General features: G+C 32.3%; 1 protein-coding gene and 1 long non-coding RNA gene across 8 annotated transcripts in view; one reads left to right on the plus strand and one right to left on the minus strand.

The window, feature by feature from the left end:
* LOC126748056 (uncharacterized) overlaps positions 1-20,195 on the minus strand; it is a 1,030,708-nt gene that overhangs the window by 315,172 nt on the left and 695,341 nt on the right. The gene's annotated exons all lie outside the window — the stretch shown is intronic.
* Positions 1-20,195, plus strand: part of LOC126748083 (uncharacterized) — a 128,780-nt gene that overhangs the window by 53,995 nt on the left and 54,590 nt on the right. The gene's annotated exons all lie outside the window — the stretch shown is intronic.

The following is a 20,195-nucleotide window of genomic DNA, read 5'->3' on the forward strand; positions in this document are numbered from 1 at the left end:
AGTAGTCATGCGGCTTAATAATGCTGTTTTCACAGGCCCTAAGCTACAACAAGATTCGGGAGCCGTACTTTTGTCATTTTGTTTGCACAAGGTTGTCTTTACATCTGACATTACACAAATGTATCAGCTGATTAAAAAACATCCGTCTCAACGCCGCTATCAACGCATATTATGACAATTTTCTCCTTTAGATCCCATAAGAGAATATGAAATGAATGTTGTGCTTTTTGGTGTGTTTTCATTAATGTGTTGCCTGTTCTCCTTACTTGGCTATTCAAACACTTTCACATTTGGCTGAAGAATATTCAGATCTTCCCCTTGCTTCTGAAATACTTAAGTCGACTTTTGCCGACGACGTTACCTCGGGTAGTATAGATCTAAAAGGTGCAATATTATTAAGAAATCAATTAATTGAGCTTTTGGCTAGGGGTGGTTTTGAGGCCAGAAAATGGACGACGTCGAAAAGTCATGAATCTAAATTACTTGCCGATTTGCCAAAAAATCATATAGAGACCAATGCTTCATCTTTTGAGCCAGAAACAATCCAAATTTCCAAACAATTCTGGGTCTAAAATGGAGCCCAATAAAGGACTATTTCTCCTTTCTTTTAATAATTCTCAAATGGAATGCTTTACAATTTTGTCAGATCTTGCCAGAATGTTCGATCCTCTTGGGTTTCTAACCCCGTTCACATTTTTTGCTAAACTTATTATCCAACATCTTTGGTTACTAGGATTACAATGGAATTAAACTTTACCTTTGAATGTACTGGATAAGTGGGAAAAATTTTAAGGCGAATTGTCGTTACTTTAAGATTTTCACGTATCAAGAAAAATTGATATTTCTTCTGTACAAGTTGGACAGCTTGTAGGATTCTGTAATGCGCGTTTACGTGGAAGGTATTGTGTAGTATACTTACGTATATTTAACTATTTTTCATTTGCCAATATCTACTTAGTTACTGCTAAATCTAAATTAGCACCCCTTAAAAGGCAAAGCATTCCCCATTTTTACAAGATAAGGTACAAATCAATATGTTTGCTTTTTCCGATAGTCAAGTGACATTAACTTAGATAAAAAGGCCCTTCGCACAATTGGAAAACATTTGTGGCGAATCGAGTCACTTACATACAAGAGAAAATTTATCTAAATTGTGTTAAATTGTTAATAAATAGGCAACGTCGCATTTTAGAGTAAAACAACTTTAGGGTTATAGAGAGCGTCAAATAAGACTTTCATTTCGGTAAAAAAATATAGATGGTTCTATTTAAGAAAAAGTTTAAATTATATACCACGCTTTTTTGGAACACCCTGTATCAAGGTTTTTTCCGTTTCAAGATTTAGCCGCAATCGAGCACCGCGGTATTAAAAGGACACCCTGTGGGCTAACTCCTTCGAAATATGTACATCCCGAGGGAATTAAGTAAAACCCTTAAGTCATAGGTTTCACTGACTCAGTATTCGAATTTAACCGTTAATCTAAACCTCTCATCTGCTGATTCGTAAACGTAAAGAGACAGTAACTTAATAAATAAAGTAACTGACCCTGGATATTTTTGGGGATGGGTGCAGTAGGTCACGTACCAAAAAATACGTGCCTAAAACAGTGTCGACACTTATCGATCAATCCGGTTTTCGCTCAATGCCAGGATTGCTGCTACTCAATTCACAGCAACCTTTTTCTCCCACTCTTTGCGCATTCGTATTTAATATAAGAAAAGATATGTATAGTTCAGGAATATACAAAAGGTGGGAAAAGGAAAAGATGGAAGGCAAATTAGTTAAAGTTAAATAAGTTATTAAAAACGCGTATTTTTGAATGCATAATTATTAAATACAAGTAAAGACCTAATTTAAATTTAAAGTATTACTAAGTATTGACTAAGAGAAAATTAAAGTTAATAATTATAATTACTACAAGCCTGTGATGACAAAACATCCCCACGCCCATGAAAACACTGGGTTTTCATTCAAGCAAAAAAAAAATTATTGTAAAGGTAAAGGGCACAATTTGCCCAATGGTCTCTTAAAATTACCTCTAGCAGTTTTCACTACATCAATCCGCGGTACGTTATCGCGCCCAGGTAACACCTCCACGATCTGCCCTAGGAGTCACTGTAATGGATGTAGATTTTCATTTTTTATCACCACCATTACAGGTGCCTATTTTAACCTCGCCGATAGGATCTAACCATTGGGCTCTTTGTTGCAGAGTGTGCAGGTATTCTCTGTGCCAACGATTTTAAGAATCGCGATGCATGCGTTGTAAGAGTTGCCAGCGTGAAAGTCGATTCATATTATGATTCGTAAAATCAGGGTCAGGTAAAGCTCTAAGAGGGGGCTTAGTTAAAAAATGACCAGGCGTAAGTACTGCCAGGTCAGATGGATCAGAACTTATGGGACAAAGTGGTCTAGAATTAGGAACTCCCTCTATTTGTTCAAGTATAGTGTTAAATTCTACGTACGTTAATCTTTGAGTACCAACAATTCTTATTATATGCGACTTTACAGATTTAATATTTGCCTCCCATATTCCGCCCATGTGAGGAGTAGCTGGAGGGTTGAAATGCCACGCTATCGCTTCGGCTTTCGCACATTTGGAAAATTTTTGCCGCAGATTATTATCGCTACCAACAAAATTGGTACCGCAATCGGAATACAGATTTAAGACTTTTCCTCGTCGCGCAATAAAACGACGGAGACCTGCCAAAAGGGCTTCTGAGGTAAGATCCGATCATAACTCCAGATGCAAACATTTAGTATTTGTACAGATGAAGAGACATACGTAAGCTTTGTAAATTTTAGCACCCCTTAGCCGACCCATAGTAATATCAAAAGGTCTCCACAAGTCTAAACCTGTATTTTAAAAAGCCTTAGGAATTTCTGAAATTCTAAAACTCGGAAGATTTCCCATAGGAGGTGTATATGGTTTTGGATTTATTTTCCAGCATGTATGACGTTTTCGAATAACTTCACGTATAATTTTCTTGGCAGAAATAATTCAAAAATGTTGAAATAGAAAGTGCTGGGTGGTTTGTATACCACAATGTAAATATGTAATGTGTAGATCAAAAATCAACATACGTGTTAATTTAGCATTTGAAGGCAGTAGTAAAGAAAATTTACTATCATAACATAGTGAGTAAGAATTACATAACCTGCCACCCACTCGTAAAAGACCCTGCTCATCAAGAAAGGACTTTAATTTTTGTAAATAATTTGGAAGGGGCTGGTTATATTTTATTAGCGCAATCTCAGAAAAAAAGTATTTATTTTGTACATATTTTGTAATAAATAACAAAGCATTGTTCAATTCCTTTAGAGTGAAACAAGAAAATTGATTTAGTTTTTTTTTAGAAAAATGCCACGTGGTACAATGATCAAATAAAAAATCAGGGCCATTCTACCACAATGAAAAATTAGCAAGCTCTGACAGAAATCTGTTTTTAAAGGTGGTAGACAATGGTACAGTGAAAACATCTTGTAAACCAGTTTACACTTGATAACGGTTGGAGATACTTACCAACCGAAACGTCATGTTACATTAGATAAATAAGACAATGCAAGTTCGACAAGATGTTTTCTCTGACAAAAAAAACCACGGCTACCGCAGTCAGCTGAATTTAATTCTGATGGGACACGCCAAACTTCAGACGATAATTTTTCCTGAATATATGAAACTCTATTGCTTACAAAAGTTTGCTATTGGTGTGGTGAACCTTTTATCCACTGCAATACAACAGAACTATCAGTAAAAGCAAATATGTTAGAAAATTGTAACTTATGTGAATAAGTATGTAAAATAAAATGCATGAGCTTGCTTAGCAATACAGCGCCCAAAAGCTCTAATCTTGCTAGACTTAGAGATTTTAAAGGGCTAACCTTTGACTTTCCACAAACTAATTACGTTCTATTTATATTATCAGAGTGTAAAGTTCGTATGTAAACCAACCCGCAGTATGCCTTCTCTGAAGCATCATAAAAGCTAATTAATTCACATGAATTTGACTCTGTTATTTTTATCAAACGAGGAATTTTTAGTGTATTTAAAAGGGATAAATCCGCTTTAAATTTTTCCCATTTATTAGTGATTTCTACTGGTGGTTTTTCATCCCAATCTATACCCGAGAACCATAGAGATTTAATGAGTAGCTTTATAAAGATTGTAATAGGGGTTAGAAAACCGCAAACATCGAATATTCTGGCGCAAGTACTTAATAAAATTCTTTTGGTACAGTGGTTATTTTCAACTGAAAATATATAGTAAAAGCAATTCTGTTTAGGATCCCACTTTAAACCCAAAATTTTTAAAATAGTTGTGTCATCTTTATCAAAAGAAATATCGGGAGCCACATGATTTAAAGGTAATTCTTTTAACAAGTCGGGACAATTGCTAGCCCATTTTCAGGCTTCAAACCCTCCTCTAAGTAAAAGATCGTTAAGTTGATTTTTTATAGAGATTAATTCGTAGGGTGTGTTTGAACCCCCGGTTACGTCGTCAACATAGGTCGACATTTTTAGCATATTTGAAGCTATCAGCAAATCATTGTAATCATCAGCAAGTTTTATTAAAGTTCTAATAGCCAAAAATGGACTACAAACAACCCCAAATGTGACTGTATTTAATTGATAATCGGAAATGGGGTCATTGGGAGAAAAACGCCATAGAACCCTTTGAAAATCACGATCTTTAGGAGTTATCAAAATATTTCTATATATTTGTTTCAAGTCGCAAGTAAAAACATAATTATGTAATCTAAAATTTAATAAAATATTTACAAGATCTCTCTGAAGCTTGAGACCAGTATGTAGTGCTTGATTTAATGAAATTTTTTGATTTGCGTGACTACTTGCATCATAGACAATGCCTATTGGAGTTAAAGTTGAATCATTTTTAAAAACAGCATGATTACTGATGTAAAAGTAATTATGCATGTTAAGTAAAGAAGGTTTTTGTACAAGTTGCATGTTATTATGATCTATGTATTCCTGTACAATTGTAGAATAAGAAGTAAAAAACGGAGGGTTCTGATCAAATCTTTTTTCTAAAGATAAAAATCTGCGGAGAGCAACGATATATGTGTCTCCAAAATCTGGAGCAGTAATTTTAAACGGTAAAGAGACCACCTATCTACCCGAAGGTGTTCGATAAGTGGTATTTAAAAAATATTTTTCGCAATATTCATCGTCTTTTGATTTAACACTAACTTCCGGTACTTCCTCAATCTGCTAAAATTTTTGTAAGGTTTTGTTTATAGTGTCCAAATTTGAAATAGCAGTACAAAAGGACGAACGATTTTATCAGTAGATGTATAAAATGTTTTACCAGTTACAGTCCAACCAAAGCAGGTATTTAATAAGACTGGTTGATTAAGCCCATTTTCTATTTTTCCATCTTGAAAAATGTACGGGAAAATATCGTTTCCAAGCAAAAAATCTATAGATGATTTTTTTTTTAAATGTGGATCAGCTATGTTTAGTTCCGATGGAATAGTAAAATGCTCTTTTGAAAATGAGATTGACGGCATATCATTGCAAATTTTATCAATAATAATAGCTTCAAAATTAAAAGATTGATTATTATCGTAAAGTGAAGCGACACTGCAATTCATACCCTTTTTGGTAGTTGAGTAGATACCATCGAGTATGCAAAGACATAGAAATGTTAGATGTAGGTAAAAACAATTTATTCGCATAATTTCTGGAAATGAAGCTTGATTGAGAAGCCTACAGAGTGAGAGAGACAGCCCTACAAGTATGCCAATTATTAAAGACTTTCTTGATTTTAATTAATACAGTAGATAATAAAACCTCATGACCATTAAGTAACATACAAGCAGTGGTAGATCTAGGTGTTAATGAATTATCTGATGTTTGAGGATTATCTAAAGGAACTTGATTTCCAGAAGTATTTGTAGGTTCACATGTTTTAAAACAAAGTAAAGTATGATGTTCAAGGGAACATATACGGCATCGTTTTTGTAAAGAACAAGATCTAACAGTATGTAAAGTAGCAAGGCAATTAGTACAAGCCTTTTGTGCTTTTACTATATCAAAACGTTCTTTTACAGTTTTTGAGAGAAATGTGGGACATCTGTACACCACGTAGGAACCTTTGCATAATAAACAAGTATTTAGTAAACTAGGTTTTTGGGTATTCGAAAATAAAATAGAGTTATGTTTGTGTCTATTATTCGAATTATGCAAAATACGAGGATTAGTAAATAAGATATGTTACTATATGACGGCTTTGAGTTTTGAGACATTTCCAGTTCTATGGTTTCAAGAGCAACACATTGTTTTTGTAAAAACAATCGTACAGCATCGTATTTGGGTACATCATTTGAAGCGTGTTGCTGTTCAAATGCTTTGCGCGTGGAAGGGTGAATTTTAGAAAGTAAAGAATAAGTAATCGGAAAATCCCAAAGACCTGTTTCAAATTTTAAGTTATTAAGAACAGCAAGATTTTTAGCAAAAGTATCTAAGATAATTCTTAAGCTCACAGCATTATCAGATGTCATTCGAGGATATTCTTCGATTAATTTCCAATGATTTACTCATTGGAAATTAATCGAAGTGCTACGCATACGCTTGTAATCTTTTATTACTATATCTTTCGATAATAGTATTATAGGCTATTGGATAATTTTCATTTGTAATTAAAATATCTGCTATCAACTCCCGTGGAGGACCCTTTAATGCGCCAAGCAGGTAATTTAATTTTTTGGAAATGTTACTTAATTGCTTTTTAGAGTGAACCATAACATTGAAACTTTGTTGAAAAGTAGAAAAAGTAGTAATGTCGTAAAGTAGTAATCAAACATAGAAATAGCCAATTTAGGTAAATTATCGTAATCAGGATGAGTGTAGTGATCGTGCGCAGTAAATATAGAATGAAGGGATGTATCTAAAATACCATGTTGTTCCAAAGGCAATTCAAAAAGTTCATAAAAAATGGTGTCTATTTCATGACATCTTTTCTTAAAATTAAGAGAAACCTTTTCTTCAAGTAATAATTGATCAGGAGTAGAAGCATGTAAGGCTAAAAGAGCATTATTGTGTTTTTCATAATCCTTTTTAATTTTTGGCAAAGATCTATATCTAACTTTAAAGGAATTTAACTCTGCCTCGTCATTTTTTGCTGCTTGGGCAGCTTCTATAATTAAAGAAAGCTGACTTATGGCCGTTTGCCGCAAAGCTTTTGCTTTTAAAACTTTATTATATAACACCTAACGCTGGGTGACTTAATAAATTCCAAGAAAACAATAATAAATAAATAAAGACTTGAAAATAAAAACTATATTAAGTATGCAACCTCTCCGTGAATCCTTTGAAAAGTCCCCTCTATATTTCAAACACGCGACCAATCCCTTTTTTTTTGGTATTCGATATTTCATAAAAAGATAAAATATTTGAAGTAAACAGGCTAAGTACCGCTTAATGCTACAAATCGTAAAAATGATTCCAAGTGTGCTTGGAATCTGGCTTGTATTTAAATGTTTTAAAGAAAATTATAATAAATTTAATAGTATTGTAATAGTATGTAAAAAAAAATATATTATATATATGTAATAGCACACAGGATCAAGAGTAGTAATAAGATTAAAAGACCATAGCAATTATTATATTTTAAATAATGTAGTAGAGTATGTAAATGTATTTATTTGTCTATAGATAAACGTAGTAAATAATTAATAATTCAATTGTCCCACAAAATATAAGCTCAGGCTAATGTAAAAAAATAGAAATAGTAAAATAAGACGTTAAATACATTCAAAAATGTAGTAAATCAGCAGATAAGGCTGTAAGATTCCCGGTCTTATTCTGTAAGAAAAAAAAACCTATCCAGGCTTGAAGGACCAATAAAATGGGCTAACTTCTTCGAAATATGTACATCCCGAGGGAATTAAGTCATAGGTTTCACTGCCTCAATATTCGAATTTAACCGTTAATCTAAACCTCTCACCTACTGATTCGTAAACGTAAAGAGAGAGTAACTTAATAAATAAAGTAACTTACCCTGGATATTTTGGGGATGGGTGCCGTAGGTCACGTACCGAAAAATACGCGCGTAAAACAGTGTCGCCACTTATCGATCAAACCGGTTTTCGCTCAATGGCAGGATTGCTGCTACTCAATTCACAGCTATTCACCTTTTTCTCACACTCTTTGCGCATTCGTATTTAATATAAGGAAAGATATGTATAGTTCAGGAATATACAAAAGGTGGAGAAAGGAAAAGATGTAAGGCAAATTATGTAAAGTTAAATAAGTTATTAGCAAAACGCGTATTTTTGAATTCATAATTTCATTAAATAAAAAATTCATTAAATACAAGTAAATACCTAATTTAAATTTAAAGTATTACTAAGTATTCACTAAGAGAAAATTAAAGTTAATAATTATAATTACTACAAGCATGTGATGACGAAACACCTCCATGTGTGTTGTATGTTTAAAAAATAATAATAAAAACATAGCTGGCAGCATCATCCATGTCTTCGCGGCAGCACCACACGGTGAACGAAACTGAATGGCAATCAGTAGTCGATCGTGTACATTTTAAAACACAGGTTTGCGTATCTTTCCAAATATTTAATCAACGATGTTAGTGAGCTCCAACGGGTCAAGTGGAAACAGATGCAATCTTATGTGCAGCTTGGTAGTTTGGTGCTCAATAAAGGCGATAATACTCCTGCATTTAGGTAGCGGTTAAAACAAATTGTGCGTGTATTTCCTAATGCTGATTAAGTAAGCAGAGTGACCGGAATAAGAACTTCAAGACGTAAGATATTAAGACGTTTCTTTCCTAAAATTTGCCGTTGCCGGTTTAAACAATTAATGGCTAAAATAATAAAGTCTAGTTTGTGTTGAAGACAGTGTAGTGCTTCAAGGTGAGGGACATGTTCGGAACCTGTGATCAATCTTAAGTGACAAAAAGTGACTAAAAATTTAATCCAATTCAACCCAACAGACGACCGGCGTTACAGGCAATTCAGTTTTGCATTTATTTGATATTGTGTTTCCTTTTGTGTTTGGAGTTTGATTCACGTTTTGGATGTTGAACCTCGTTACCATCTTAACAAATAATTATCCTCAAATCAGGTATATTATTTCATAAAAAAGGATTTACATATCGACAAGAATTAATTTTTTTAATGGCTTTTTTACTTGCTTATGCTGTTCACGGAGATAATGGGCGACAATATTATGCAAGAAAATTAATTTACTTCTTATGTCTGTTCGCAGTAGCAGTCTTCATTTATATTTGTTCAATGAAATCATCCTTTTTAAACGTCATCCTATACATAAATATTTGACGTCTTCCAGGAGTATTTTTCAAATTCCTTTAATTTATCTTTTAGGCTTTATTTAGTATCGATTTATCATCCATATCTTTTAGCCTTTATTTAGGACGTCTCATTTGTAGCGGAATTCTTTACGGGAATTCTTTTGACGTAAGTCCAACCTCTAACTTTTGACGTCGCAGGGTATCTGTCAACCCCTCTTACTATTTCTTTGTACAGTTATAGGAAAAAGTTGACAAAAATGGCTCGGGTGCCACTCTGAGTAATTAAAGGAGCTTAGAGTCCCCTCTAGCCTCTCAGGTAAGCCTTTGAACAGTGAAGAAATCAGGTGGATAATAAAAGTGGACTGCCGGTTATAATGAGATCTTATTGCTCTTAATATTTATTATTACAAATGCTAGTAAGTAGGTAACAGTTTGGTTGCTTAAAAATAAATGAACAAAAGTGTCCTTAAAATCTAACAATCTCCCATTACCAATTTCTATAATTAAGCACAGGTAGCTATTTGGGAAAATGTACTGGAAAATTCGGCACTTTACTAATGACGCAAGACAGTATGATTTAAGGTACGGGGGGGGGGGGAGGTTAAATAAAACAAAAGGACACTAAAAGTATAATTAAAAAAAAATACTTTACATTAAAAATGTAGCAGTAAACTGTAGCTAATTTCTTTATATACAAGCTAGGTTTATTTTAAAATTTATATAAGTATAAAAAAGCTAAAAGGTAAACAAAAAACCAAAATTACTCTACGCCTACGCATCACTGTATATTATATTCTTTGTATTAGGTACATACCTAATAATAAAAACATTTATTTTGAAAACTTATTTTCACCGAGACCAATATTATTATTTACACAAGTATTAAGGGAATGGGGGGCTTTAGACTTTTTAACATTAAGGCTGCCCACTTTTCTACCTGCCTGCGTTGATCTTCTACCCGTTATTTTCACCTTTCTCCGAGACACAGATGTCGGCCGAACTGAGATTTTTTCCCTTTCCTTATAATTTTTTTCGTACGTACTGTCAAAGATCGAGGCAAGTGATGAAATTGAAATGCTCTGTATAAGCCACTCATAAGTGTTGACCTACTATTTACATTTTTACTGTAATTTTTCATAAACTTTTCCATGGCTGGACCAAATCCTACTGGATCAGCTTCCAAATTTGTAAGGACGTCTTCATTAAACTTTGAAATAAAATCGCACCAATTTTTCTTCACCTCATTGTTCCCAGGAGATTCATCCATACATTCATTGTTTGTGGATACAATACTTTATTTTAATAGACTAGACTTTTAGTAACTTTATTTAGATTTAGTATGGGTGAATTTTTCGTACTAATATTACTATGGTCGATGAGCTTAAGAGGTACTAATAAATTTTCTGAAGGTTCTTTTCCTGCAATAAAGTATAACATTTTTCTAGTCTCCAAAAAGAGTGTATTGCAAGCGTTTGTTATATAGTCGCAGACTATATTATGCACGCGACCTCGGGTCCGAAAAATCGTGTTTTTTTGGAAATAAAAATTCATATCTTTGGCTGTATGGCTAGCGAAACGATGAAATTTGGCATAGGGTCTCTCAATACATTGAGAATGATGGATCCGTAAACGAATTTTTTTTCGGGTACCACCAAACGGAGCGGTACTGTCTCAAAGTCAAAAATTCGTAAAAAAACGGGTCAAAATTCATTTTTGCACGAGATCTCAATTTTAACGCTGTCAAAAAAATTGAAATTTTTAGGCATAAAAGACTTTATAGTAATTCATGTCTGTATACTTTTTGGGCCTGATCGGTATACAGGGTGAGTTGTTATAAGCGAACAAAAGTGACTAAAAAAAAATTTAAACTTCTCCAGAGGCTAAAAAAAAATTTTTATAAAAAAAATGTTTCGGCGAAAAGACTTCATTTTATAAGAGATTTGACATACTGGGAGCTTTTTTTTGTAAAAAATTTATTTTACGAGTTCTAGCATTTTCAGTTTTTTGAGATTTCCCGCCAAACGATACTTATTTTGGGAAATTTTTTTTTTCAAAAAATAACTTCATCTTTTACCTTTCATATGCCATATAACCGAAATTTTTGGGAACCATACAGGGCGGGCAATAATGAACTTTACCCATGAAGGTCCGACCCGAAAATCACATTTTATTTAATAACTTTTTAGTGGTGGCACCTGGACCATTTATATTCTCAGGCATTAAATACTTTAATAACCCGATTATTTGTGTAAAATTACAATCTTCCAACTTTAATAGGTTCTGAGCAATTCGAATTTTCGCGTTTAATTCATTTGCCGCGTCCTTGTACATGGTGAAAAGATCAAACAACATCTAAAGGATCCGAAATTTTGTTTTACAACACATACTAAAATTTCAGGGTTCCAGCAATAGTACAAGTACCCGAAAAATGCGATTTTATGAAAAAAGTCCATTTTTTTGCGTTTTTGCAGGTAATTGGAGGTGTCAACCTAAACTCTGATGAAATGGCTAGTGGGAACAATACTTTGACGCATGGTGGGTAAAAATTTTTTGCTCGTGACAGGTGGCCGGGACTTGGTTGGGTTTTTTGTAAAATTATGAATGAAAATGAACCGGAAACGATCAGGGAAAGGAAGCACCGAATCAGAAACTGAATGGGCTTTCCGAATCTGTGCATATCAATTGGGGAAATTGTGTATTGCGGCCAGGAAAATTCGGCAAATATTTTGACGTCTTCGAAAAATGCCGTTTTTTTGAAAAGTCAGTGGTTTTATACCGGGGTGAGACGAAATGAAATTTGCCCTATTATTTTATTAAAATTATTTGAATATATACACGGGTCAGTCGTAATGATCTATTTAATTTAAAATAAGAATTTAGATATTTGGTGAGTTTTTACTATTTAGTTTATTATTAATATATGTTAATAATTCTTAAACATTGCTTTTGGGTTATAAATAAAATTTTTTTGAAATTATTGATTTTTAAGGTTAGTCGAGTATCATAACTTTTTTGGTATTGGTGCGATTTGGTTGAAATTTGGTACCTAGTACCTATTTCGGATAAGATTAATAAATTTTTACAGATATTTGACATGACTATGTTTTAAGGTCACGTGACTACCTTAACTTTCTTCCTATTTGTCCGATTTGATTGAAATTTTGTATTTGGGGTTTATTTAGGATGCAATTATTAATTTTTCACAGATATTTGACATTTGACTTCCAGGTCACGTGACTATTGTAACTTTTTTGCTATGAGTCCGATTGGGTTCAAATTTGGTATTTATGCTTTATTTAGGACACAATTAATAAATTTTGACAGATAATTGACAAATTATATTTTAAAGTCACGTGACTTTCATAATTCTTTTGCTGTTGATCCGATTGGGTTGAAATTTAGTATTTGGGCTTAATTTAGGATGCAAGTAATAAATTTTGATAGAAATTTGACATATTGAATTTTAAAGTCACGTGACTTCCATAACTTTTTTGCTATTGATCCGATTGGGTTCAAATTTGGAATTTGGGGTTTATTTAGGATGCAATTATTGATTTCTTACAAAATTTTAAAATATTGAGTTCTGGGGTCACGTGACTATCAAAATTTTCTATTTGATTGAAATCTGCTATTAGATGATATGTATATATTTATAGATAATATTTTGTATTACCCTATTCGTTTTATCTTAATTAGTGAAATTATTTCTTAAATTTGCCTTTAAAAAAAAATTAAAAAATCATCGGTTCGAATACATAGGCTTTAAAGGGAACATATCTTCTTTCGTAATATTGTAGCATTATTATAGATTTTGAAAAATTTTGTCATAAAGCTTTTTCATTACTTTTTGAATGGTCTTTAGCCAAAAAAAAGAAATTTTAAATTTGGACCATGTTTTGAAAAAAATTTCATTTTGGGCCAGATTTTGTTTGAAAATCGATAAATGCAAATAAATAGGTTTTCTGTTTATTTTAGAGTCAAATCGATAATAACCTTTTTGAAAGGTATCCTGAAGTAGTGCAAGATAAAATAATAAAAACGTAAAGTTTTTCCACAGGGCTCTTGATATTTCGATATTTATGAATAATAGTTTTTTACAATTTTCTCCGAATCTGTCATAGCTATAATCATATCGTTTTAACATTCGGATACCTCGTAATAGTCCTGAGAACTTTTATTAAAGACAAAAAGTTGTCAGAGTTATAGTTTATTTAGAAAAAAATAAAAACCGTTTTTTCGACATTTTTCATGGCTATACCCCTTTCGATTTTGGAGCAAAAAAAAATTTTTTTTTACTTTAAATTGCCAACTTAGGGCTTACATTATAATTTGTCGGTTATAATTTTAAGAAAAAAAATGCTACCGTGGGAAAAAACGAGTTTTCTTTTATTTTTTTTCACATTTTTACTAATATCTAGACTTCTATAGCTTCGATTCAATTCGTTGATTGTTTCTTTTATTTCTTATTCTCCTCCTGTCAATTCTTTTGATATTTTATTACAATTGCCTTTCGAAATAAAACTGAAAAATTTAAAAAAATCGACATAAAATCCCGGTTGACTTATCCCTATACATAGGCTCTTATGGAACCTAGGTTTTCTCTTTATATTATGGCACTCGTATCAATCGTGGAAGATTTTGTCATAAAGCTTTTTTATTAGTTTTTGAATGGTCTTTAACCAGAAAAAAGAAATTTTGAATTCGGAGCATATTTTGAAAAAATGGTCATTTTGACTCCGGATTTTGTTCGAAAATCGAAAAATGCAAAGAAATAGGTTTTCCGTTCATTTTAGAGTCAAATTGGTAATAACCTTTTTTAAAGATACTCTGAAGTAGTACACGATAGAAAAATAAAAAATTGAAATTTTTCCATAGGGCTCTTGATAATTCGATATTTATGTTCAATAGTTTTTTCCAATTTTCTCCGATTGTATAATAGCTAGAACCGATTCGTTTTAACAGGCGAATACCCCTTAATATAGCAAAGAACTCTTATTTAATACAAAAAGTTGTCAGATTTATATTTTATTTATAAAAAAATAAAAACCGTTTTTTTTTTATTTTTCGTGGGTATATACCTCTTTCGATTTTCGACCAAAAAAAAAATTTTTTTTCTTGGGTTTTTTTAGTGAAAATTGCCAGTTTAGGGCGAAAACTAAAATTTGTCAATAATTATTTCAAGAAAAAAAATGATACCGTGGGAAAAAACCAATTTTCTTTTTTTTTCCCACATTTTTACTAATATCTCGGCTTCTATAGCTTCGATTCAATTCGTTGATGGTTTCTTTTATTTCTTATTCTCCTCCTGTCAATTCTTTTGATATTTTATTACTATTACTTTTCAAAATAAAGAGAAAAATTAAAACAAATCGACGTAAAATCCCGTTTGTTCTTTTTTTACAATAAATAGACCCTTATGGGAACTTCTCTCTGAATTTGGTATTTATGGTTTATTTAGGATACAACTAATAAATTATGACAGATAACTGACATTTGAGTTTCAGCCTAGGTCAGGTGACCGTAAGTGCAAGTACCGTAACTTTTTTGCTATTGGTCCGATTCTGTTCGAATTTGGTATTGAGGCTTTATTTAGAATACAATTAATATACTTTCACAGATATTTGAAATATAAGACAGTATATTGACACACAACGCGACTATATAACAAATTATGGTTCTTTGAAGCATGATACACCAACAACTGGTCCTCTCTTTCTTCGGCAGGTAAACGTTAGCCTCCCCGACTCACCTAAGTACACCTGATAATTTTTGATTTTTTTTTTAATTCCCTTATGGCTTTTCACAGACAAGGTTCTAAAGGTTCCAAACTGGTCCCCACGGACCCAAAGTATAGGAGCGAAGCGACTATACTTGTTATATCAAATTCTTTTATTATTGCAGATTGGTGCTTGCATATTTTTCCAGTTATACCTACAGGGCATGAACATATATTGCAGTTCATATCAACAAAATATTTTATTCCTTTTTGAGAGCTACTCAGGACGTCGTATTGCATTTCATCTAATGCTGTTATTTGATTTGGCAACACATCTTTATCATTTGGAGATAACCGATTTAATGTTGACTTGCTTATCTTGTTCATAACTAAATCAAGTAATCTTTGTTTACAATAACTGTCGAAACTGGTAATGACGAAGTCAGTTAATTGTGTCAAAAAAATTATACGCTTTAGTTCTTTCTAGGGAGATATCTTAAAATAGATGAAACATAACTTCGACATAGTTGTTTGTATCAGCGCCACGTATCATCAATGATTGACGATAATACAAACACCAGACCTCAATTTGTTTAATTTTACTATCGATATATTTTTTGTATTGTGGATATTTACAAGATTCATAAAATATCGCTAAGTTGGTCTGCACGCTTTCTTTTGTCTTCGACAGAAGAATGTTTCTAAATAATTTATACAATGACTGTCTATCTTCTTTTTTTATTTCATTTTTGGCGAGCTGTAACCATTTCCATACAGCTTTTAAAATGTGAAAACTGCACAGGAGCAAAGTAGATCTAGGCCAATATTTGTGTAAAACACTGCGTTCTGCCAAATCATCATCTGTCATTATAACTGCAGGAAAAATTTTAAAAGGCATTATTTCTATTAAGTCTTTTAAAGCGCAATCAAAAATAGAAGCTTTTTGGCTATTTGTAATAATACAAACTAATGGTATGTCACCTGCTGGGAATTGAGTTGCAAAAAATATAACTTATGATTTTCTACGTCGCAATTACTCGTAGAATCAACAAATAATATTTCTGATGACTGAACTAGATGCCTTGCACCACGCTGCATTATTGGCGTGCATAATGAAACCGAATAATCTTCCTCATTACGAGTTATCTTATAAACTGTTCCAATGGAATGTTTTAGATTTGCCTCTAACTGGAAAAACATATTTTTACCTGACCTATCTCCATAATTATTTTTAAAATGAGAGTTCCACAGATTAGAAAAATCTTGTTTGGATGGAAAATAGTGTCTGTCGCATACAACTTCATCATATTGTTCGCCTAGCTCTTTCATGTTACTAAAACAAAAACTGTTATATGCCGAAGCAACTAAATGTCCCTTTTCGAATAATTTAAAAATGTCTTTTTTTGTTTCTTCCCCTATTGACTTTTTTGTCAGAGCTGCTGCACTATTTATGGTATGCTTGTGATCATTTTGAATAGTAATTACACATGGCCATTTCTTAAGCAAATTATCAACATGCTTACGTTTTGTTCTCGGATGATATACTTGTTTTTTGATGACAACTATCAATACTGCTGGGCAGTTCTCATTTCTTGAGGAATGTTCCCTTTTTCGGCTTCCTTTCAATTTATTCACCTTTTTTTTAAACTGGCAATGATAAAACCTCTTAAACACATGCTGCCTGGCTTTTTCAGCTGGAGTAATTATGGTCCTAGTAATATACCATGTACATTTTGACAGCAGTTCCAGATCGTGAACCTATTGCTAAAAGAATATAAAAATAAGTATTCTTGCCTGCTAAGGTAAAACACTAAACAGTATACAGGAGAGAAAATTACCAGGGCCGACTGAAAACCAATATAGCAAACTCATAATCTAAATATTATGAATTTGCTATGTACTAAACAATATTCGAAAGGGTGTCAAAATTATAGGAAAAACATTTTTTATTTCTAACTTTTACACTGCTTGAATACTTCAATTGGTAAAAAAGTTAGCAAAAACTTCCATATGTCACTTTTTAGATTTTTCACTTTTAGGTAAAATTCCGAAATCTTATATCACACAAACCCCAAATAGGTACTATAATTTTCATTCAAATAGTAACAAAGTTGGCAAAAACTACCCTTAAAAAGTGACATGACAAATTTTGGTGAAAATCTTAAATCTTATATCAAATAAACCCCAAACACCATAAGTTTCAATCAAATCCGTCAAATAGTAAGGACAATAACAAAACATAACTTTAAAAAGTGACATGTTAAATTTCTAAAACATATATTCAATGACCCCAAATACGAAATTGTAATGAAATCCGCCTAGTAACAAAAAGATAAAATTATTTTATTTAAATACATTTAATTTTAGTAATTTGAGTAATGCCATATAAAATCCCATTAGCCAAAAAAAGACTCATAATTTAATTTGATAGGACGACCATTATAAAATACTGACAAACATTATTAAATACTGAAAAAAACTAATTTGTTGTTATCATTAGTCACCACTGTTTTCTTGATTTTGTCCAGCTAAATACTCTCAATTTTACGTTGTGGAACCACATCCTATATAGAACTACACAACAGCTGGGCGGACCATACACCGCGCAAAAAAACTATAAAAATAGGTGAATTTGCAGGCCTTATTTTTAAAGCCTTGAGGACGATTTGTCTTTAAATATGCATCTAAAATTAAAGTTTGAACCTTCTAAAAGCCGAAGCAAAAACCATTTTGATTAATTTTCCCCAATATTTTTATATATAAAATAAAAATTCCATCACGATGCATCTGATTTATAATCTGGGAAATTCTAGGAATTTTTGAATTTTGCCGACAACGCTAATAAAATTTCATTTTACTCACTTCAACTTCCTCCTTGGTTTTAAGCTTCGTTCGAATTTTATTGCAATTGACAGTGTGATATGGATAGTTTTCAGGCCACTCCATGATTTATTGTTGAATTAAAAAATAACTACACCTTATCTTCCTAATAACAAAACTTGTGCAAAAAGCAAATGAAAAAATTGTATCAGGCCTACAGTAGCTTGTCAATCATTAACTGATCGGGAAATTATCCAACGCTTGTTTAGATGCAGACTTCGGTTAATATATGATTTTGCTACCGGATGGTGCGTCGCCGAGCGGAACATAGGAAAACCCATGTAAATTTTAAGGGGGCCAATGTCGGCTTCCCTGTATATTTTATAGAAAAAATGTAAGATAACTTCTTGAAGAGACCAATCTGGTAAACCCTTGTGCAAAGTTTCAAAAAATTTGAATAAGCGAATCTTTCAATTATTTCAATTCAATAATTCAACCGAATTATTCAATTAAATGTAATTGCAAAATTAGCAAATTTTCGATTCGGGTAACACCAAACGGGCACCAGTAAAATGAATATTGTCACTTACGTGAGGACAAGTATCAATAAATCAGTGACGGTCGACATTTGAAAACAAGTATTAATTATTCAATCGACGAAAAAATAGCCATAATTAAGTGGCGTTATGGGGGAAACTGTTTTAGAGCAGTATCTGAAATGTTTTCATTTTATTTCCCCATAAAGTCCATTCCGTCCAATTCAACTATTAAACGTATTGTCAATAAGTTCGAGTCCAAAGGTACCGTAATAAATCATTGTAAATGTTCAACTCAGGATATCGAAAATAGAGCCGAAGGAAGAGAGGTCTTAATATTCTATATAGATACAAGATGGTTGTACGAGGGTTCTTGGGTAAGAGGTAAATAAACATCATACAACGGTATTGCGCACTTTAAAAAAACACAAATATTATTTGTATAAGTTCAAAAAATATCAAGAGCTGAAGGAGATGAAGAGCGAAGAATGGTATTTTGTTTTGAAATGATGGAAAGAGCAAATAATGATAGGAACTTTTTAAGAAATATATGTTTTACTGATGAATCCTCAACAATGAACCAAATGTTCAGAATTGCCGGAATTGGAGCCAAGAAAATGAACATCGCTTTGTTCATACTCGAACACAATATCGCCAAAAAATAAATGTATTCGTGGGAATTATCGGACACCATATCATTGGACCCTTTTTTACCTTACAGCTGAAACCTATTTGGACTTATTTCAAAATCAAATTGGACCCGCCTTGGAAGAAGTTGTTCAGGAAGATCAAATGATCTGGTATCAAATGGATAGTTGCCCGGCCCATAATACCCGTATGGTTAGAAAGTGTTTGGAAAATGCTTTTAACGGCAATATTATTGGTCCACGGTACCAGATACTTTGGCCAGCCAGGTCACCTGATCTTTCACCGAATGACTTCTTTTTGTGTGATCATTTAAAAAGTGTCGTTCATAAAAGTGTAAAATTTCTATCTAATCTAAACCAGTTACAAAACGCTATTTGGTTAAAATATAATAAAATTTCCCAAGATCAACTTAGTAACCTTAGAAATGAATTTTATGATCGGTTAGGATATTGTTTAGCTGTTAATGGCGGGTTGTTAGAACATTTGATTATTTGATGTTTTTATGTAATACTCTATTATTTTTAAAAAAGTTATTGTATTTTATTTTATTTTTCCGCACTTAGTAAAATATTAAGAGTTTTGTTCTCTCTTTTTTCGTATCTATTTTCGATCTTCTGAGTTAAACATTTACAATTATTTATGGCAATGTCTTTGGACTCGAATTTACTAACAATAGGTTTAATCGTTGAAATGGACCAGATATGATGGGAAAAAGATATGATTGATGGGTAAATAAATTGAAAATATTTCAGATACTGCTATTGGTTTAATTAAATTTTAAGAATGATAAAATAATTTTTTTTAATATTCGTTAAAGTTTAGATAAAAAATTAATGTTAACGTGTCTTGTTTTGACTTTGTGGTTGTGAAATTGATAAAATGAAAAAAAACATTTCATGTATTCGGCTGTACGTCAGATTTGACAAAGCCTTATAACAAATTGTTTGCTGGTGGCTGGTGTCTGGTTTTACCTGAAGCGAAAATTTGGTAATTTTGCAATTACATTTAATTGAATAATTCAAGATTCGCTTATTAACATTTTTTGAAACTTTGCACGAGGGCTTGCCAGATTGATCTCTTCAAAAAGTTATCTTAAATTTTTTCTGTAAAATGTACAGGGAAGCCAATAATTAACCCCCTTAAAATTTACATGGGATTTCCTATGTTCCGCTCGGCCACGCAC

The sequence above is a fragment of the Anthonomus grandis genome, chromosome 21 (assembly GCF_022605725.1).
Source record: "Anthonomus grandis grandis chromosome 21, icAntGran1.3, whole genome shotgun sequence".
Taxonomy (NCBI): Eukaryota; Metazoa; Arthropoda; class Insecta; order Coleoptera; family Curculionidae; genus Anthonomus; species Anthonomus grandis.